Genomic DNA, 22,687 nt, shown 5'->3' with positions numbered 1-22,687 from the left:
TGCTAACCATTAACCAAGCCACAGCAATCAGACAGTAAAAGAAATAAAAGGCATCCAACTTGGCAAGGAAGAGGTAAAACCTTCACTGTTTGCAGATAACATGATACTCTATATCGGGAACCTGAGATTCCACCCCAAAACTGCTAGAACTGATAAACAAATTGAGTAAAGTTGTAGCACACAAAATCAGCATGTAGAAATCTGCATTTCTATACACCAATGATGACGTAGCAGAAGGAGAAATTAAGGTATCTATCCCATTTACAATTGCACCAAAAACAATAAGATACCTAGGAATAAACCTAACCAAGGAGGTAAAGGACCTGTACTCTGGAAATACTGATGAGAGACATTGACGAGGGACACAAAGAAATGGGAAAACATTCCATGCTCATGGATTGGACGAACAAACACTGTTCAAATGTTCATACTGCACAAAACAATCTACACATTGAATGCAGTCCCTATCAAAATACCAACAGCATTTTTCACAGAGCTAGAACAAACAATCCTAAAGTTTGCATAGAACCATAAAGGACCCTGAATTAGTCAAAACAACCTTGAAAAAGCAAAGCAAAGCTGGAGGCATCACAAGTCCAGATTTCAAGTTATGGTACAAAGCTGTCGTCATCAAGACAGTATGGTACTGGCACAAAAATAAACACATAGGTCAATGGAACAGAATAGAAAGCCCAGAAGTGAACGCACAACTATATGGCCAATTAGTCTTTGATAAAGGAGGGAAGAACATCCAATGGGGAAAAGATAGTCTCTTCAACAAATGGTGTTAGGAAAACTGGACAGCAATATGCAAACAAATGATACTGGACCACTTCTCTACACCTTATGCAAAAATAAATTAAAAATGGATGTAAGACCTAAATTTAAGACCGGGAAGCATAAAAATCCTAGCGGAGAACACACACAGTAACCTCCTTGACATAGGCTGTAGCAACTTTCTTCTAGATATGTCTCCCGAGGCAAGGGAAACAAAAGAATTTAAGAATTTAGAATTTAAGAAACAAAACAGACAAGCAAAGGGAGAAAACAGAGAGAGAGAGAGAGAGAGAGAGAGAGAGAGAGAAACCAAGACATAGACTCTTAACTACGGAGAACAAACTGATGGTTATCAACCGGGAGGTGGGGGGTGGGGTTAAATAGGTGATAGGGATTAAGGAGTACACTTGGGGGTGCCTGAGTGGCTCAGTCAGTTAAGCATCAGACTTCAGCTCAGGTCATGAGCTTGCAGTTCGTGGGTTCAAGCCCCGCGTCGGGCTCTGTGCCAACAGCACAGAGCCTGGAGCCTGCTTTGGATTCTGTGTCTCCTTCTCTCTCTCTCTCCCCCTCCCCACTTCATATTCTCTCTCTTTCTCAAAAAAAAATAAAAAGTAAAAATAAACATTAAAAAAATGCACTTGTTGTAATGAGCACCAGGTTTGTATGGAAGCGTCTAATCACTATATTGTACACCTGAAACAAACACAACACTGTATGTTACCTAACTGGAACTCAGATAAGAACTTAAAATAATCCAGTTCATTTCAGAATTCTTATTTTTCATTCTTAAATTATAGTAGCCTTTTTCCTTTTATTGATGCAGTATCATTTTGCCTATTAACATCTAAAAAAAAAATCTGAACGCAGAGAAATACTGAGAAGTGGGTGCTATGAATACCTAATACCCTCCAACTAGATTCAACCATTGCTAATCGTTGATGGAATGTTCTTTGGAGTCTAGATAGCAGACGTCCTCAAATATCCTCTTAATGTTTATTTTTGAGAGAGAGAGAGAGAGAGACAGAGTGCAAGCAGGGGAGAGGCAGAGAGAGGGAGACACAGAATCCGAAGCAGGCTCCGGGCTCTGAGCTGTCCGCACAGAGCCCGATGCGGGGCTCGATGTCATGACCGTGAGATCACCACCTAAGCCCAAATCAAGAGTCAGACACTTAACTGACTGAGCCACCCAGGCGCCCCTAGCTATTTATATTTTATATTAGTTGTTTTTATTAGTTTCTTATATATATTTCTTAAAAGACTAGATTGATTAGCGTATAGGATTGGTAGGAGTTTCTTAAGCAATCGTGTACTGGCTATTCTGTAGGTTGGCAGGAGTTTCTACCGGCATTACATCTTTCTCTTCAGTGAGAAGGCTGGTGGTAGGCTGTGTGTAAGAAGGCAGGTGTGTCGGTCATCAGGCTTCACTTTACGCTGTGGGTACGGAGGAGACAGCACGGGGACTTCTGCCCTAATTGCCAAAGGTGCGTGTGACTTCAGGACTTCAGCGTATTTGTCGCCGGACAGAGCGATCTTTCTTCGTTTTCCTCCTACGTGACCTATTGTGTGGCTTAAGAGTTTTGTAGTCAACTTTGCTTGTCTGTTAGACTTCTACACACAGGTCCACTGTTGAATTAGAAGAAGGCACCCCTCTCTGCACGGATGCAGAAGTTGTGGTTAACAAGAAGATGGCCCCCGTGTCACCCCTGGCCAGGAACCTATGTGCACTATGCAAACTGCACCCCTGTGTGTGATGGCCTTACCTGCATCCAGGACCTAAGGGTTTGCCCCAGAGTGTAGGTCACTTTAAAGAGCTCTGGGGGGTGAAGAGTGGTAGATGGAAGGGTGCCGTTGCTTTTTGAGTGCCCACCCCAATTCCCGCCTCAATGTAATTTCCTCTTTGCTACCAGCCAGATCTTCCTAATATTCCTAAGCACGACTTTCCCACTTGTCCAGCAAGAGAGGGAGATGTGAGCGTGCGGAGTGAAATTGTACCTACAGATTCAGGGAAGTCACGGTGGACAGCTGCTGGAGTCTAGAACAAACATCAAATGCCCAGATGGAGGGAAGAGGTGTGAGGGAGACACTTGGGAAGGGACACGGGTATCTGGAGAGTCACCTCCGTGGAGGTGAGCCCTGATGCCGTGAGAAGGAGAGAAGCCATGAGCGTCTGAATGAGGAGAGGTCAGGGGTCTTGCCCGGCGCACCAAGGGCGGGAGAGACAAGAGGAATTGGGGAAGTTAAGAGAAGAATGGTCTGTGCCATTTGACATCATATTTGTCCTACATGTATGTCTATTCAGAGTTTCCTCATCAGCCATGGGAAGAAGTCAGAAGTGTTGTGCATGCATACAGTTTCCTCCACAACCCGGCACTGTGCCCTCCTGCATTTTTAACCCCTTTGTGGCACCTTGAAAGCTCCGTTCTCTCAGGTGCCTGTAACTTCGAACGGAAGATTTTATCTGATTTCTTTTTCATCGACGTGAAAAACACATTCGCCTCCTCCTAGACTTCGCTGACAGATCTCTTTGCCACTTAAATCATTCCTAACTAGTCAGTGCTGAGCTGTTTTGTTCCTCCAACCCCCTCCCCGGGTCCATCGCCCTTGAACCGTGCTGCATTTATTTAGTCACACAGAGCAAAAACGATTTCCGTGTGGAGCTGTCTTCATTATGACGTTGATAGTAACCTGATCTTTAACAGAGAGGTAGGTGCTTAGTGATTGTGGGCTACATGGATGGATGAGGTCCCCACCCCAGCCATCTCCAACCCGTCATTCTCTGGCACACCTTCTCAATTTGGCCCGCGACGTTAACGACGTCCATTCTTCAAACTGAGAAAAACCTTGTCTAAAAGACTCATCTCCTCGGAGGCTGCAATAGCAGTTCATTTATTCCTTCACATACCCTTCCATACTGTACTGGGCTCTGGCAGAAGCTGGAGATGATCACAAGCAGAGTCAGTCCTCACCTTAGGGCTGACTGTTCAGTGAGAGAAGCTGACCTTAATCCCATGATTACTCAGATAAGTGTAATCTTGTAAAGGGGAAATCTGTAGTCCTGGGAGAACCTCAGATGGGGCAGAAGGTAATTCAGGAGGTCATGAAAGGCTGCTTCCGGGAAAGTGACAGATGAGCTGCCATTGCAAAGGACGAGAGGGAAGGGGGTCCAGCAAGTGTGAACAGTACGTGCAGAGACCCTGTGGCTGGCACAGACAATAAGAAGTCGGAGAGCAGTAGGCGTTAGTACATGCAGTGTCCTCTGGGCGCTGCTAAGTGGCTTTTGCCTTTAATGTGCCGCGATCCAGGGACCCGGCTCCCTGGGTTCGTATCCTGACTGTAGCACTTACTTCCTGTGTGCCTTGGGGAAGTCTCTATGCCACGGTTTGCTCATCTGTAATGTGAAAATCGTATTAGTACCTACCTTATGAAAATCATATGTATATATTATAAATATACCTATAGTGATACATGTATAGGTATACATAAAGTATACACCAAAGATTGTATAGGTATACATACATATACATACATTTATACCATTGGTATATGTTTTATTTGTGCATATATATCTATATCATTATAGGCATGTGTGGGTGTGTGTAGGTATCTGTGTGTGTGTATATATATGTATATATATATGTATATATATATGTATATATATACGTACATATATGTATACGTATACATATATATACGTATATATATACACACACATATATACACATGTATGTATATATATGCACATATATACATACATATATACACACATATATATACACATACATACACACACATGCATACATATTTCCATGACTTAGTGTAAATACTTCCTTGTGTCTAATCTTTTTTTTTTAATTTGTTTTTAACGTTTATTTATTTTTGAGACAGAGAGAGAGACAGAGCATGAACGGGGGAGGGGCAGAGAGAGAGGGAGACACAGAATCGGAAACAGGCTCCAGGCTCTGAGCTGTCAGCACAGAGCCTGACGCGGGGCTCGAACTCACGGACCGTGAGATCATGACCTGAGCCGAAGTCGGATGCTTCACCAACTGAGCCACCCAGGCGCCCCCTTTTTTTTTTTTTGAGAGAGAGAGAGAGCGTGTGTGAGTGAGAGAGACCAAGCGGAGGAGGGGCAGAGAGAGGGAGACACAGAATCGGAAGCAGGCTCCAGGCTCTGGGCCATCAGCCCAGAGCCCGACGTGGGGCTCAAACTCGAACTCACGGACCGCGAGATCGTGACCTGAGCTGAAGTCGGACGCTTAACCGACTGAGCCACCCAGGCGCCCCTCCTTGTGTCTAATCTTGCTCATATTTATTTTGGTAAAATTTGCCTGAGAAAGACATTTTGTTTTGGAAAGTAGAGAGAGAAAGAAATTAAGGGATTGTTTCTCTAATTTTCCCTTTCAGAACTGTAATTTTGAGACTTACGAGGACTTTGAGGCAGTTAAAAACCTCTGCATGTGAAGGATTGTTCTTTCCTGTCTATTTCTTGCCCCTATTTAAGAGCAGGAAGAGCCCGTAGGTAGCATTTCTCTCTAAGCTAAGCGACAGCATGCTTCCAACACCTGAATACATTGATCTGGCACCCGTCACCCCTGAAGTTGAGGCGACACGTGCAGCCGCAGAAATCTTGCTGATAAAAACCCTCTTTTTCAAGCCGCTAACTACTACTAAGACATTCTTGCATAAAGGGTATAAAGAGATTTCATTTCAAGCATCATTGAGTTGTGAAGGTAAGAATTACGCATAATTTGTTTCCTCGGACCTGTTATTTGAGAGGCCTTATTGATTTTCATCGGTGACCACATATAACTTGCAACATTTCCCTCAATGATCATTTTGATTGCACTTGTGTTAAAATAGCATCCAGAGCACAATTAGAGGGGAAAGGGAGATTTCATTTAGAACTCCTGTTTTATTGAGTGCCTGCTTTGTGCTATATGGCAAAAGTGGAGTCTGTGTGTGTGTGTGTGTGTGTGTGTTTCACAAGTCTCACCAAGTGTAGTGACTCTTAGAAGTTATTAGCTTCTGAATACCTTTAGACCATGAAACAATATTTCCCTTTGTCTCCCTTTGTCTTTGTTAATTAGGAAAAATTGCCACACTTCCCAGTGGTAACATGTCTAATTTAATAACCTGAGAACCTCATGCTTGAAAATATAATGAAGCGAACTAAATACCATGGCTGTTTTATAATTACTAATACAAAGCATATTGTAACGAAACTTCACTGATTAGAAAAGACTCTTATAAGGCACAGAATCAGATGAGAACTACAGCTCTATCTGCAAAATTTAATATAATTATCAATCAGGAAATTGAGCCTTGAACACATAGGCTGACAGGGCAGAATTTGTTTGAAGACGGAGAGGATCAGCCAATAAATCCCCTGCCAGATTTGTTTCTTTGTTCTGCAAAAAACACGCAGAAATAAAGGTAGTGGAACTTTGACTCTCTCTTCTCCTTGGGAAAAGTTTGCATCATTTCGTTTCCATCGGGAGCTTAAGTGATCACCCCAGCACAACTGGCGATTTTACTTGAAGTGTTGGTATCTTGTATTCCCTGCCTGAGGCAGAATTTCTGTATACTGTAGAAAATCTGGTCTCTTTCAGTATTTTTATTTAAAAGAATCATATAGGTGGCATTATGGCATGATGGGACTTACACTGAATCCCAGGTAGAGTCTTCCCTAGGTGTAGGACCACAGGGAAAGATGAAATTTGGCAGGTGACTTACCCTCAGTATCTCAATGTCCTCATCCAAAAACACAGATGCTTCTTACGGGGATTAAATGAGATTTCACTATAAAGCACACGACCGGATGCATCAAACGTATCAAAAAATGTTTTCCTTTCTTTTCTGCCCTTTCCTGCTGGGCAAGCGGCCGTGACATGGGAACAGTGACACACACAAAGACGTAGTGTGATGTGTGATTTTGAAGCTGTGGCACAATTTATTTTATTTATGTTTAAGTGCCTTTAGTTCTGTGGGGAGGGTCCAACCCTGAGTGCGGGGGGAGATGGTTGGGTGGGGTGATTCAGAGCTTGGAGGTGAACAAATGCAAGCTTGCGTGAACTTGAATCCTGGGTCTGCTCCATATGAGTTCTGTGGCTCTGTGGAGATTACTTAATCTCTGGCAGCCTTATTGTCTAGATGGGGATAGTCTTAGTATCATTGGCTAAGGGATTAAATAGGAAAGGTTAAATGGAAAAGCATATGGAAACCTCATGCCATAGCGGACCCATGGATGTTTTTCTGTGTTGTGGTATTTTAGGTCTCTTATCATTATCTTTTTTTAAATGTTTATTTTTGAGAGAGAGAAAGAGCGAGAGAGAGGGAATGAGCCAAGGAGGGGCGGAGAGAGAGGGGGACAGAGGATCTGAAGCAGGCTCTATGCTGACAGCAGAGAGCCTGAGGTGGGGCTCGAACTCATGAACCATGAGATCATGACCTGAGCTGAAATCAGACGCTTAAACAACTGAGCCACCCAGGAGCCCTTCATTATATCTTTTACATATATATTTTATATGACGTGTATTTATATATGATATATCTATATATAGATCTTTGTGTCTTTTAGAATTCGCACACTCTTGCGAGGCCTTTCACTTCACTCATCTACCCCCTTATGTCTGACGTTGGTATTTGAAATTCCCTTAAGGTAAAACCTAGGTTTTTATTTCCCCATTTCACAACCACTTTGACTCTGCAAATTTTGCAAACATAGTTTAATTAGTTTGAGTGGATCTGTGATTGGTGGTGGAATCAGATTTTTTTTTCCTGGTAACCGTGGTAGCAAGGAGGCTCAAAAGCAGGCAAAAACTAATAATACACGTTCCTCCGGAGAATAAAAATGTCTCCACGTAGTTCCTCCAAAATTACAAAATCAGTTTCAGGGAGTTGAGGAGGTAGAAGTTCCAAAATGTTGCATATTTCAAAACCTCTTCCCATTTCGTGTTTGTGTCAGCCAGTTTTTCCCCCAAGGAACATTTATTGAGCATCTATAGGACGCAGAGTTTGGGATGTGATCCTTGCTCTCAAGATATTCAAGGATGGGGGCAGGAAGCAGTGGGGACAGGTGCACAAGTGGGTAGCTGTCATACACCTTATGGGGACAGCGGTAAAGAACTACAGTGATGTTAAGGGGACCTGAGAAGGCAAGGAAGGAAGGGAAAAACGGAGTAGGTGACGGATGGGGATTGGTTCTAAGTCAGAGGCCAGTTCTACACTCCTTGGAGGTGTTGAGAATGTATAGGTGCATTTCTGGTTGTCATAGTGATTGGGGTGTGGCCTGATTGGCCCTCAGTGAGTGAAGGCCTTCCACGTACAGGATAATGTCACGCAGCAAAACCAGTTGTCTGACAAACGTCAGCGGCGTTGTGGGTGGCAAACATTGAGCAAAGAGGGGAAACCAAAGGAGTCATATTTATATGCTGTGTGTACTATAGGCTTGGGGAAAAGATTTGCTTTGGGCTCGCAGCATTTGTGAAAATAAAGGCAATTAAAAAGCGGGAATCTTCTTTTCCCATCTACTGCCTTTGGTCGGGGTATCTTGAACTGGTTTTTCAATCCCATGACTTTCCCAAAGCTTAATGTGATGAGGCGTGTTTGCTTGAACATGCCCATGGAGGGTCTGGGGCCTCTTCTCAAGAGCCTGGAGAATGAGTCCGCCCAGATCACCCTCAGAATGATGAAACCCCAGGAAAAAAAAATTTCCATTTTTTTTTCTTTCCAACAGACTGCCAAGTTAAGAAGGGGCCAGCTATAAAACACTAGTGACATTCTGAACCAGAAAATCTGTTTTCCTTTGCTTTGATTCATTTTAAAATAAAATAGATTTGCTCAGACATCCAGTGCAGTTAATAGACTTGTCCCTGATGGTGGCCTAAAAGGAGAGAAGACACCAGGAGAAATAATTAAGTTGTGTACGTACACGAGCAGAAGGAAAGGAAGACGAACAGGAGATACGAGTCTAGGAGCCTCAGGCCCCAGTAGTGCACCTGCTGATCGCAGAGGATGTAGCCCAATAGGGAAGGCACAGACAGGGGGCCCCAGCATTTCAGCAGAAACCAGAGTCTCATGATGATATATGCAAAGGTTCAGACTCCACTCCATTAATTCCAGACTTTTGCAGAGGCATCTGTAGGCCAGGGCTGGGGATGGGGGGAGGAGGTAAGACAGATGGGAAGAGGGGTAAGGAGACACTGGGTTAGATAGCCCCTCCCTTGACTTTTAGTAGGCATCTCTGACCCTTATGTATATTGGAGTTCTGTGTAAGATTACATTTGAAAATAGTAAAAAGTATTTTCCCTTAAAAACGATTTGAAAAACCACTGGTTTAAAAAAAAAAAAGCATTGAAGTGCTCATTCCTGTGTTGGCTATTCATTTAGAAATTAATCTGCTGTGCAACTTTGGTCAAGTGCCTGCGCCTCTCTGTGCCCTTGTTTATTCCCTCGTCTGAGTGATAAACGATTCAGACTATAATTTCTTTTTTTATTAAATTTTTTTTTTAATTTATTCATTTTTGAGAGAGGGAGAGAGGGCGTGAGCAGGGGAGGAGCAGAGAGAGAAGGGAGACAGAGAATCCGAAGCAGGCTCCAGGCTCTGAGCTGTCAGCACAGAGCCCGATGCGGGGCTCAAACTCAGAAACTGTGAGATCATGACCTGAGCTGAAGTCAGATGCTTAACCGACTGAGCCACCCAGGCACCCCGTGATGAGAATTTCTAAGGATCCTTTAGCTTTAACCTTCTGTGAATTTTTAAATGTGTTAACCAATTTGCTGCCCTGTTGTGAAGGAGAAGGATTTGGTGCCCTGAGAGTGGATTGCTTTCATGAGCCGCACAGAAGACCTAGGAGAATCTAGGTTTTTGATCTGAAAGTTATAAGAGGTGTGAAATGAAAATGAGGTTATTGGTGGAAATTCACAGTTTCCTCCTCTCACAGTTGCTAGTGTTTTCATCAAGGCAGAACGTCTTGACAAAGTACAAGAGCCCTAACTCACCGATTTATTCCATGTTGTAGTTTAGGCTTTTCACCGAAAACGACTAGTGGGCCAGCCTTCCACCAGCTGGATGTTAGGTTTCTACGGAGTAACATTTGTACGGTTGGATTGTCCAAAAACAGGCCTTTCAGCTGGCGATAAATGGTTTTAGTCAGATACAGGTGCATGGGGTATACATTTATTTGTCCAGGAGTCCTTTTGATTAAACAAAACTGTCTGTGTGGCTGGGCTTCCAGTGTAATGCAAGGATCTGAACTCACTGTCCAGCCTGTCTGTTCTGACAATTCTGACTTTGCTTCCCATTTCCCTGTTAGCATTTAAAGACTTGTGTTACTGGGGCACCTGAGTGGCTCAGTCGATGGAGTGTCTGACTTCGGCTCTGGTCACGATCTCACAGCTCATGAGTTCGAGCCCCGTGTCGGGCTCTGTGCAGACAGCTCAGAGCCTGGAGCCTGCTTCGGATTCTGGGTCTCCCTCTCTCTGTCCCCCCCACCCCACCAACTCATACTCTCGTCTCTCTCTTTGAAAAATAAGCAAAGACTAAAAACAAAACAAAACGAAAAAAACAACTTGTGTGACTTATTTGACCTGCATTCATTTGAAGCATCTTCCGCGGCCGAAGGTTCCAGCTGCTCGTACTTCTGTCTCCTCTGTTTGCCTGCGTGAGTCCCTTGGCCATTTGCCAGCCACTTACAATGGTTTTGCAGGAGTGTTGAAGGTAGCCTGGCTCTCTGCTTGTTTTGAAATACAGTCGCTGGCATTGTAGTCGTTTGTGGAGGATGACCTCCGTGGGAAAGAGAGCCAGGAAATCAAATCAGAGGAGAAGAGTAGGGCCTTAGCACATCTTCACTCGGTGATTACAAATCCGCACGTGAGTAGTACGTACTGTGTGTGAATGGCCTCACAACACCCCTACGAGGAAGGTATTATTATTACTGTCGTCGTCATCACCACCACCCCCCCTCCTAATTATAGATGAGGAGACTGAGGCTTAGAGAAGTTGAATAATATTCACAAGCCAGTGTTGATTGCTTTGCAGACTTTGTTAAGCTCACTTCCCCTTGGTGGCTGTACGTGGAAATGATACAAAGACACATGGCCGTGTAGTCCTTCACACATATGCTCTTGTAGTCTAATATCCCAGATTTTTGTACTAATTTAAATTGCAGTGGGAATGCATGGCCTTTATTAAGTTAATTCACACTCGGGTCTGATGAAATGTCACGGACTCCAGGTGACATCTGCCTGGTAGTTAGTAAGAGCTTTGGGTTGGGGGCTGGCGTTTTCTTGGCGTCTCGCCGAAGCGTCCGTCCTCGTGGTGTGTCCAAGCGGGGCGCAGCCTGGCCCACGGGCCCCTAGCCACCGAGCACGTGGCCACGGGTGTCTCTCAGTTACATTTTGTAATTCTGCAGTTGAGAACACTCCATCCCGTTCCTTCCCTTGTTGTGCCTGAAAGCAGCTGGGAAGCCTGAAGTCTTTGTTTCCTTCGGCGCCTGCTTAGCAGACCAATAGCGAGAGAAAAGGATTCGCTACACATTGTTTCTCAGCCTTTCTCGCAAGAAAGGAATACGGATAGGTGGGTTCAAGTGACGTCAGGTCTCAGCGCCAGTTTGTTTTGATTGTCCAGCACGACTCCTTTCCGAACGCTCTGAGTATTTAACAGTGCCGTGACCCAGAAGTCTCTGTGCTGCGGCTGACGCAAGCCAAGTTCACCCGCACTCTCCAAGGAGCTTTTTTGCAAGTTTTCCCAGTGTTGACCTCACCACATCTTATGAACAGCCTGAGATTCGTATCGGAAGTAGGTAAGGATGTAAGTCATAAATGGATAATTTCCACTGTGCGCTCTGGCCAGCACCTCCTCTGTGCATGTCTATGCTTCAACTTATGCTAATTTCTTGCCCCCGTCCCTTTTTTTTTTTTTTTTTTTTTTTTTTTGCATGTTGTTTGGTCATTATTTCAGTTTCATGGATGTGCAAGTTATCTCTCGAAGCTTTTTGAGAGCACCGAATTATATTCATTTTTCAACATAAAAGGCTGCCCCCCACCCCCAGGGTAGAAATACTACAATCTCATTGTGTAGGGAAAAAAAGGAAACTGTAAAGGTGGAAGACAGAAAAACCAAAACTGTCCCGTGAGATGATCATCCATAATACTTTGTGTTGCGACGTCTCTTTGTTCGAAGTCCTTTTTTGAACGTGTCTGTGTTTACGATGTATATACAATTGGTGCCTTTTAAATGGCATGCTAAGTGAATCTATGGTATTAGCATTAAGAAATTCGACCATAGAGGCGCCTGGGTAGCTCAGTCTGTTAAGCATCTGACTCTTGATTTCTGCTCAGGTCATGATCTCATGGTTGGTGAGACCAGTTCGTGAGATCAAGCCCCACGTTGGGCTCTGTGCTGACAGCATGGAGCCTACTTGGAATTCTCCCGCCCCCCGCCCTGCCCCCGCAAAATAAATAAAACTTAAAGAAATGAAGTTCCACCATAATGTTATGCTATTAAACTAAGGAAGAGAAGGATTCTTAATATTTTTAAGGCTACAGGTCTATACCCACCAGCCTGGTTCATAATGATGATATGGGAGAAAGTGCAGACCGCTGGACAGGGTGGCCGGGAACCTTTGAGCTGGACCGGCATTCTCTGGAGGCCTCTGCTGTGTGAGACATGAACTCTTCTGGGCACAGAACTGGGCTTTTTCTGTGAGTATCCAGACAGCAGCTCTTTCCCAGCCCATAAATCCACACCAGTAGATCAGCTGAAAATGAGTTCTGGCTTTCCTTACAGAGTCCGGACCAGGACAGGGGCATCTGCTCTAACAATTACAATTCTGGGAAATTCTAACCTATTTGAAGACAAGTGTCAAAAATAGGGAGAAATGGAGAAGAAATATATGAATGGTTTAATTGTCTGTCTAGAAAAAGGAGAATCAATGGAAACGTTATGATTATCAAGAGTTAAGTGACCCAATTCAAAAGAAGTATACAAAAATCATCAGCCCTACCACAGATGAGCAGAAGCATTATTGAGCCTGTAATGGAATAGATTCTGTTTAGAGAGTTGCCCCAAGTGTAAAATCTCCAAAAATAACCTTAAGCAATGTCTAGGTATCTACAGAAAGAGGCTTGAAATGTTGACTGAGAACCTTGGAAAACTTGGATAAATGAAGAAACATGCCGTGTTTCACGCTGGAAAAATTCATCATTATTAATGCTTTTATTAGAATTCACTCCCAAGTTATAATAAACATATTGATCATTGGAAGAGAGATGATATTCCAGAAGCCGGCCCAAATATCCAATTTCACCAACATGGATATTAGGGGATGTGATTGTGGAAGGGAGCATATGTGGAGGTTGTTAAGATAATAATACCCCATGGAATCTGACAGGCACGGACTGAAATCCCACATCTGCTCGTTTTTGTGGTTCACTGTTGTTTCCACCATGGCCGCAATGTGAGGACAGTACCTCCTATTACCTGGGGAATTAAGTGGCACATAACTTGCAGACAGTAATGGTAACTGTTTCGTTGTCCAAGTTTTGGGAAAAATAGGCATCCTGATTCTTCTCCTAACATATTATCCTTAAGTCTTTGAAGTGTATTCCTAACTCTATATTTGTAAAGTATTATTTGTTTATTTATTTATTTTTAAGAGAGCGAGAGAGAGAAAGAGAGTCCCAAGTAGGCTCCACACTGTCACTGCAGAGCCTGTCATGGGGCTCAGTCTCACGAACCACGAGATCATGACCTGAGCCAAAATCAAGAGTCGGACATACAACTGACTGAGCCACCCAGGTGGCCCTGGATAATTATTAAAGATAAAATATAATAAAATTTGACTCCTAGGGAATATAATTAATATAGTATTTTCTCTGTCCCCACAATTCATCCCTTTACTGATTGTCATGAATACTTCCTGTGTTCCGAGAGCATCTTAGAAATGAGTCGTGGATTTCCGGGATTCATTTATAGGCACTGTTATATGTCAGTGGTCCTTGGCTAAAGTAATGATTGTTGTAGAAAGCTTGAAAAACACAAAAATAAATGAAGAAGAAATTTAGAATGACTCATCATTCCATCACTTGAAGATAATCATTATTAATTTTCTTATGTCTTCCCTTCTGTGTTTTCTTTCCCACTTAGGTGTGCATTTGGGTTTCAGAATTAATAAAGACATTTAATCTAGTTTCAATAAGAACCTCAACTGAACGTTCTAGAAGTTCAGTGGAGCTTAACAAAATGATTCCAGAATTTGTATGGAAGACTTAATAATTAGAGCAATTTGAAAAAAAATTGTTTAAAAAATATTTAGGGGAGACTCTCCCCTATCAGATTTGAAGCTATTGCAAAACTCCCCAAATTAAAATTGTGTTGTACTGGTGTCACATTGTGTAGATACCCCAGAAACAGAATTTAGTGTTTAAAAGAATTTAGTATATGATAAGAATTGGCATCATTATCAGCGGGAGGAAACGTTACACAGCAAATTTTGCTGCAATCATAGATTAGATCCTTACCTCCTATCATAAAACAAAATGAATTTCAAACTAATCTAAGGTTAAACATTACAGTTTTTAAGTCAGGTGCTACCACGTTTATGATTTTAATGCAGGCTTTCTTTAACTTAGCCTATGCCTTTCTGATAATAGTCTGCTCTATTTATTTTTAACTTTTTTTAATGTTTATTTATTTTTGAGAGAGACAGAGACAGCATGCGAGTGGATTAGGGGCAGAGAGAGAGGGAGACACAGAATCCAAAGCAGGCTCCAGCCTCCGAGCTGTCAGCACAGAGCCTGATGCAGGGCTCGAACTCACAAGCCGTGAGATCGTGACCTGAGCCGAAGTCGGATGCTCAACTGACTGAGCCACCCAGGTGCCTCCTAGTCTGCTTTATTTTAAAAAGGCAGTTTCTTGATTTCTTTGATTTTCGATTCTTGATTTTGGCTCAGGTCATGATCTCATGGTTCGTGAGATCGAGCCCCATGTTGGGCTCTGTGCTGACAGTGTGGATCCTGCTTGGGATTCTCTCTCTCTCTCTCTCTCTCTGTCTCTCTCTCTGCCCCTCCTCTCCATCAAAATAAATAAACATTTTTTAAAAAATGTAATTTATGTTATCGAGAACTTGAATTATACATTTTTTTTCTTGCAGTAAATCTGTTTTATAAAAATTAACTTTTATTTGAGAGCATTACCACTATTTGCCATGATATTTTTGGGTTTGAGAGTAATTTCATAAGGTCAGGACAATCTCATCCTTACAGAGAATAGTAATTATTTTGTGGTTACAGAGTGAGTTTTCATGCTTTGTAGGCAGCTTTTAGGATCTTATAAGGAGAATGCAGAAGGTCTTTTTTTGGGCACACATCGAAGTACCCAGTGTGACTTATATCTGACTTATTTTGTTTCCTAAATCTGACTTTATATGTGGTACAAAGTTCCCCTTCATGATTCATTTTAATATGGAGAGGATTCTACTTGTTTCGATTTCTGTGACTCCCCAAATCAGGACTTTGATTTCTGTAACTCATATTATTTTGTCATCAAATAACAATTGGAAACGCATGCAGCATTTTAATTGTTGAAGGTGGAGGGATTATACCAAGATCACCCCAGAACTCCGTGGCTGAAGAATGGCCCCGTCCAGAATGCTCTCTTCACTTTGGACCGTGTAACTTGCCGCGATAGAGTAGTGCTGTCCTGAACCTCAACATTTGTTGATCTGTACCAATTCCCATGTTTGGTTTGTGATACGTGAGTATATTCAGTGATTGTGCAGTGTTAGAAAATTCCAGAAAGAATTCTCAAGGTAAACGTAATTGCAACTTATTATAGATACAAATGTCAGGTGGCTTCCTGGAGAATGATAAAGGACATTGATGCAATTAGCATTAAAAATAATGAAGGAGTCATCAGATAATAAACAGATAATGAAGACTCTAAAATTTCAAGTTTTTCCAATGGTGTGCACAGTTTTGTTTATTTTGTGTTCCCCCCTTTTTGGGCAATAAAACTTACAAAGTTATAGCTTGCTTTTCCTTTTCCTTGCAGTTGCTAAGACAGTTCAGTTGCTAATGAAAATGCCTTCATCTGGGGCACCTAGGTGGCTCAGTCAGTTAACCGTCTGACTTCTGCTCAGGTCATGATCTCACGGTTCATGGGTTCAAGCCCCGTGTTGGACTCTGTGCTGACAGCTCAGAGCCTGGAGCCTGCTTCGAATTCTGTGTCTCCCTCTCTCTGTGCCCCTCTCCCATTCACTGTCTTTCTCTCTCTATCAAAAATAAATACACGTTAAAAAAAATTAAAGAAAAAAGAAAACGCCTCCGTCTGTTTTTAAGCTGTGTGAGAATGTGCTTTGGAGGCAGGAGTACTTTTTCCCTTCTTCACACACTCTTCTAATAATCTGTATTGATGTGCTAATCTTCTGTGTGTATTTACAACATCTTATAAGAATGGTCATATTACAGAAATGTTGAGCATTATACCACGGGCGAGGAAAGCTTTACCAACCTTCAAGGTTTTTCTTATTAACTGTTGAGAAAAATTGGTGATTGTGTTTGACTTAATGGATTTGGTGCATTTATTTGAACAATACTAGGTTTTGAATGAAGTTTCTTTTTTAAGAAAATAAAATGCATCATAGCCTTGTATCACCAACGTGCACAGCTGACAGTTTTTTTTAAGATAGTAATTTCAATCTATTTGTTACCAAAGGTCTGATTTCAGAGTTCCATAATGGTAGAGATTTATTTAGCTTGGAAAACCTATAGCAGCCTATTCATATATTCTAAGATGGAAACTAGGTCAAGGAAATTTTTTATAATGTAATGTCTAACAAAGAAGAATTAATTAAGGTGGCTATTGGTTTGTTAATCTGCAAGAATGTGTGAGTTTCCGTGTTTCATATTTCTAATTCCGAGGTGGGGGATGGATGGGAGCAGAATAATTTTAGTGAACATTTTCTTGAAATGAGAAGGAATTTTTCAGTGTGGCTCTCTAATTACAGCCAGCACATCAATATCTGAGATGCCTCATAAATTTATATTTGAAAGACTGCCATTGGTCAAACTTTCCTGAAGCCTTTGATTCTCATGAAACAATATTATTTGAACATCTGGGTGCTTTCCTCCAGATTCGTGCAAATCCCACAGGGGAGGAAACAAGCTGTATCCTTGTTCTACAGAGAGAAAACCAGTTTTATAGAGAATTGCCACAAACAGAGTTACGTAGCCCAGTGGCACAGCTAAGAGGTAGAATCTGTTTACACAAGTCATGCTAGGTTTTTTTTCTGTCACTAATTTCTACCCCAAAGAGTTCGCTCGTGTATTAGCGATCAGTCTTATGTGGTTGACATGACTAAAAATCCAGGACTCACCGTTTGGGTATTCTGAGCTCTTTTGGCCTATACGTAAGATCTTATAAATAGCATATGGTATAAGTGTCCCATATTGTGTCAAATATTACCATCCCCATGCCAGTTGTAGCTGGTGATTCATCCCTTATATAGAGCCACCAATCACACTCCAAATATAACCTCAGAAAATTTTGCATCACAGATTTTTTATGAAATCAAAGCAAAGTGAGGCAGGGAATGGGACACAGAGCATTGTGCGTCTGGAACTGAGCCCAGTCGGGTAGAGAACCCGGGATTCCGAGAGCAAGTCCAGTAACTATGCTGGGCTCCTACATGGAACCCTTTCCAGAAAACCACCTTCTCCCTCTCTTTCAGTGTCTTTATTAAATGTTTATGTTTCCATTATGGGCTGATCTCCCCCCAGCCCTTATCTTGAGACACATAGTCAACGTAACTAGTCATGTAAAATGATTAACTGGAAATGGTACATGCCTGAGTCCCCTGTTACCTGTGATGGTTAATTCTGTGTGCCAACTTGGTTAGACCATAGGCACCAGTTGTTTGGTCGAACGCTAGTCCAGATATTGCTGTAAAGGCATTTTTTAGATGTGAATTTAAAATTAGTTGACTTTAAGTAAAAGAGATTACCCTTTATGGCACAAGTGAGCCCCATCCAATCAGTTGAAGCCCTTAAGAGCAAAGACTGAGGTCTCCCAATGGAAGAAGGAATTCGGCCTCCACACAGTGTCTGGACTTGAGACTGCCACCTCAGATGTTTCCTGGGTTTCCAGCTCAACAGCCGGTCCTACCGATTTAGGACTTGCTAGCCCCCTGGAATAGTGTGAACCAATTCCTTAACATCTCGCCCTCTATTGGTTCTGTTTCTCTGGGGGAACACTGACTGTTACAGCACCCAAGAATTTTCCTTGTGATAGCAAAATACATTTCAATTGAGTATGTGTTACATACTGGACATTATGCTAGATCTTACTCAAGCTACACAAAAACCCTATGAAGTGAAATTCTTATCCTGTCTTTAGAAATGGAGAAACCAACGCTCAGAGACCCTAAGCAACATGCTAAAGTTTCATACCCAGTTGGTTGGCATCTTGGAAGCCATTTTGAAATTTTAAATCAAGCCTTTTTTTTTTTTTTTTTTTTTTAATTCTATCCTCTTTGCACAGAGGAATGGCTGCTGCTTGGCTATGTGTTTGTCAGATAATTTCTTAGATGACTGGGAAAGCAACCTTGCCTTTTCTCCTCCAGGTTAATTGTGGGTAGCAGCCTAGCCACTAGGGCAGTGAGTTTGATGGAATTCAGCACAGCCGCCTCTCGGGCATTCCATTTAGATCTCACTCCAAACTTGTTGTCGTCCAAGTGGAACCGTCCGTGTAATGTTGGTTCATTTTCCCTTGGGATAGATCTCAGGTGTGAGAGTTCTGGGTGCCCGTATTCCACCTGACCCAAGAGACACACTTTGATCAGCTTTATAAACCAAGGGTCACTGGCCAGCTCGAGTTCCCAAGGAGGCTCCTTTCAGTTGGGCACAGCTGGTGTCTTCTCTGTAGATAGCTGAATCAGCCAGTGAAGATGTCCCACCTCTGAAACTCTTCACATTCTACTCTGATCCCTTGTAATTCATGTGTTTAATTCTACAGGTAAACCAGCTCCTGGATGTGATAAAAACCATTGTAGATTCTGTTCATTTAAAAAAAAAAATTCTTTTTTACTGTGTTAAAATAGAAATAAGATGAAATTTACCATTTAAAACATTTTTAAGTACACAGTTTGGTAGTATGTGTCAGATTTTTTTTTTTTTTTTACCTGCCCTGGTCCCGCCTCTCTGCCTGGATCAGAATTTTCTTTCTTTTAATTCCCTGCTTTGGATTCTTTGTGGTATATATCTAGAAGGGAACTGCTGGGTCGTATTGTAATTCATTGTTTAACTTTCAGAGAAAGCACGCAACTTTTCCACTGTCATTGTACCATGTTACATTCCCATCAGTAATGCACAGGGTCCCTTCCATTTTCTCCGCACTCTCACCAACACTTGTTTTGTTTGTTTGTTTTTATAGTAGACGTCCTGATGGGTCCGAGATGGTATCTCATTGTGGTTTTGATTTGCATTTCTTTAATGGCTAGTGATGTTGAGTATCTTTTCATGTGCTTCTTGACAGTTTGTATATCTTCTTTAGAGAAATGTCTGTTCAAGTCCTTTGCCCATTTTTGAATTGAGCTGTTTCGCTGTTGTTGATGAGTTATAGATGTTCTTTATATATTCTGGATATTAACCCTTAAATCACATATATGCTTTGAAAATATTCTCTTCCATTCTTTGCATTGTCGTTTCACTCTCTTGATGTTGTCCTTTGATGCCCCCAAAGTTTCACATCTTGATGAAGTCAAATGTATCTGTTTTGTTGTTGCTGTTGCCTTTGCCTTTGCTGTCATTTGTTCTTTTTTATTTAAAGGATGATCTTACATAACCATCCTCTCCCCAGATTGTAGCTCCATTAGCTTTTTGGACATCTCATCCAAAATGTATTCTAAGCCTCCCTGAAAAACCATGTGCCTTATGAGCCAAAAGAGTACAGCATACAGAGCATCGTGAGTAGAACATTACTCTGAAGTAAGATTGTCTGGGTTCGAAATCTGTTCAGCCACCCTCTAGATGTGTGATTTGGGACAAATTCATTCATATTTCTGTGCCTCGCTTAAATCATCTGTAAATTTGAGTTATGACAGTACCTAATTTATAGGATTGCTGTGAGGATTCAATGAGACAACAACATTAAAATCTAGATAGAATATTGCCTATCAAATGGCCAGAATCAATGTCTGTTGGCTGTGATTATTATACCTTAGAAAGCAAGTGGATTTAGGTAGAGCTGGTATAAAATAGAACACTACTATATTATTTATAACGTCATTGAGAAACCTGACAAGAACTATATATTTATTTCCAGATTTTTTTATTGCTCTTTCTTCTATCTTTGAGCCTCTGTACAAGATCTAGCTAACTTGCTTAACTTCAATAAAAACTTTGTCTACAGATGTTTATGTAGAGCTTAAAACTTAATACCCCCCCAAAAATCAGGATGAGCAGGCACAGATCTCCTGACACAGGGCATAATAATTCCTCATGCTGTAAAACTGGGAAAGTTTGGACAGATTTTCCTCTTACTCTTAACTTGATCGTATAGATGTCAGACAATTTTTGGATCACATTTCTTTATCTAGAGAAGTAAAATATAAGATATTTTATTACCACAAATTAGGATCGAACTCAATTGACACCTGGTTCAGCGAGATAACTAATTATGGTCAGAACACACGATGGCCCACAATCAACTGCTTCTCAACCAAAATAATTATTTTTACCAGATGTTTTAATGATATTTAATTGGCGTATATCTAGTTACTATGCAAAAGGTCAGCTCAAGGTGTTGCCTAGGGGTTAATCTTGCAACTGATTCATCTTAGAGGGTTCATCAGGAGGTTACATTGCTTAAAATTGATAATGCCGATTTTGAAAAATTTCCAGAAAGAAACTATCATAGCCATGCTCTTTTTGGAAAAAGCGTGAGCAGTCGTTCTTTTCCCCCATTTCCCCATTTTGGATGAGAACAGACCCAGAGCTGTTTTCTCCACATATGTTGGCTCATTGTCCATCACAGCTCCTTGGGCTCATCTCTTGTGAAGGTGGGGTGTCTTATTCTTTGGACAAGGATCTTGGTTAGACTCCTCGATTTTTTTTTTATATCAAGACACATAGCTTTGTTTGTTTGTTTGTTTTTTCGGAAACAGAGAACATGGGCATTCTAGTCTCGCTCTCAAAAGACTAGTCTCTTAAGAGAGAGACCATCTGCCAGGAGTTTGTGAAAATCACCAATGTAAATTAATATTCATGGAGGTAGATGTCCAAAACAATGAAGTTAATCCCTTACTCTAGATGGACGAAGATTTATTGTGGATAAAACTAGGCTATTTATGACTGAAGAGCTAGGATAAAACTAGGCTATTTATGACTGATCTCTAGTAGAACGGCTTTTGATTTAATTACAACTTCTGTATGAAACTTAATCTGGTATATTTTATGGGCATGTTGAGAGCGCTGTCTACCACATCACTGTATGTGTTTATGAAAATTCAGAGGCGGCATTTATTTAGGTATCTCTGATTTCCATGAGTAATTGATACATGTTTATATTCTGGATACAGTGGGCCACTGTCTGAATGTGGTCATCTCTCTGTGTAACAGCTTATTAACCAGATAGAAAGGTCTCAGACAAATGGCTAGCCCATTTCTAGAGAATGTATAAGACTGTGGGTTGTATGTGTATGTAGTCATTCTTCCTTTATGTGGAGCGGTGGAGTAGCCTATCGATTAAGAGGGTAGCCTCTGAAACTGAACAGCTTTGGTTCAATTCCCAGTATGTGTATTTCCTGGCTTTGTGACCTTGGGTAAGTTAATTTCTCAGTCTTTGTGTGTTTCAATTTCCTTATCTGTAGAAGGGAGATAATAGTAGTATCTTTTGCATTGTTTTGTCGTGAGAATTAAATGAGTGTTATATGTAAAGCAATTAGAACAGTCTGTGGTACCCTGTAATTTTCCATTCATAAGTTTCGTATCAGTTTTGCTCTCCCACCATTGTTCTCAATTCTTTTTTGTTTTTATTTTATTTTATGACATTATAAACGCACACTCACACACACATAATTATTATTAGAATAGCACTCCTTCTGGGGACTCTTTGTTGTATTATTAGAATAGCACTTCTTCTGGGGACTCTTTGTTGGAGGTGTGAGAATCACATCTTAAACTGCAGTAAGTTAAAAAGACTAACAAAATTTCAAGAATGCATCTGCTTCAGGCATAGCAAGATCCAGGAGCTCAAGTGATATCATTGTTTCTCACATTCGATTAATCCTGGTTTATTGTAAATGGAGTTAGAGATCACTGCTTGCCCTTTTAGCCCAGTTATTCCATCCGATGGATTTATATGAAGGCAAATTGAATTGAAATAGCTTTAATCCACCATCTGTAACCAGAAGTTCCTCATTAAAAACCACACGAAAGAAAATGAACAAACTAATAAAATCCATTTCTACTAAAGATTTCTTCAGGACATTCAGAACCTTTTGGAATGAGATAGTTTAAAAGTTACTAAATAAAAGATGATACCAGGATCTTCAAATTTGTACTCTTTTAATGAACACTGTTATGCCCAGAATTCGTGATCCCCAAAGACCGCCAGGGAGCCGAGTCCGATGCAAAAGCAAAAGAGCCTTTATTCGAGCTAGCTCGAGCTCAGTCCCCTACCTGCACCGACGCAGCGGTGAGATACCGGCGAGAGAGAGCGAGTTTCAAAAGCACAAAGGTTTTATAGGGGTCTAGGGGCAGCCGATTGGCTGGGGAAGGCTCGTGGCCTCGGCCGATTGGCTGGGGAAGGGTCAGAGTCCTGTTACGCAGGTCGCTGGGCGTGTTTTGATCAGGAAGTTTGAACGGGTGAGCGGGAGGTTACTCAAGGGGAGGAGGCGCGATCTGAGGTTTC

The 22,687-nt window shown here is 41.6% G+C and overlaps 1 protein-coding gene and 1 long non-coding RNA gene across 3 annotated transcripts in view; both read left to right on the top strand.

The window, feature by feature from the left end:
• PUM3 (pumilio RNA binding family member 3) overlaps positions 1–22,687 on the top strand; it is a 335,043-nt gene that overhangs the window by 33,826 nt on the left and 278,530 nt on the right. The gene's annotated exons all lie outside the window — the stretch shown is intronic.
• LOC128312250 (uncharacterized) overlaps positions 4,992–22,687 on the top strand; it is a 38,684-nt gene continuing 20,988 nt past the window's right edge. The window contains exon 1 of the long non-coding RNA XR_008291305.1: positions 4,992–11,579. This is a non-coding gene — a long non-coding RNA (uncharacterized LOC128312250). The remainder of the gene's footprint in view (positions 11,580–22,687) is intronic.

The sequence above is a fragment of the Acinonyx jubatus genome, chromosome D4 (genome assembly GCF_027475565.1).
Source record: "Acinonyx jubatus isolate Ajub_Pintada_27869175 chromosome D4, VMU_Ajub_asm_v1.0, whole genome shotgun sequence".
In the NCBI taxonomy this organism is placed as follows: Eukaryota; Metazoa; Chordata; class Mammalia; order Carnivora; family Felidae; genus Acinonyx; species Acinonyx jubatus.
Note: the sequence above shows the minus strand (reverse complement) of the source record. Positions and strands in the feature narration are given on the sequence as shown.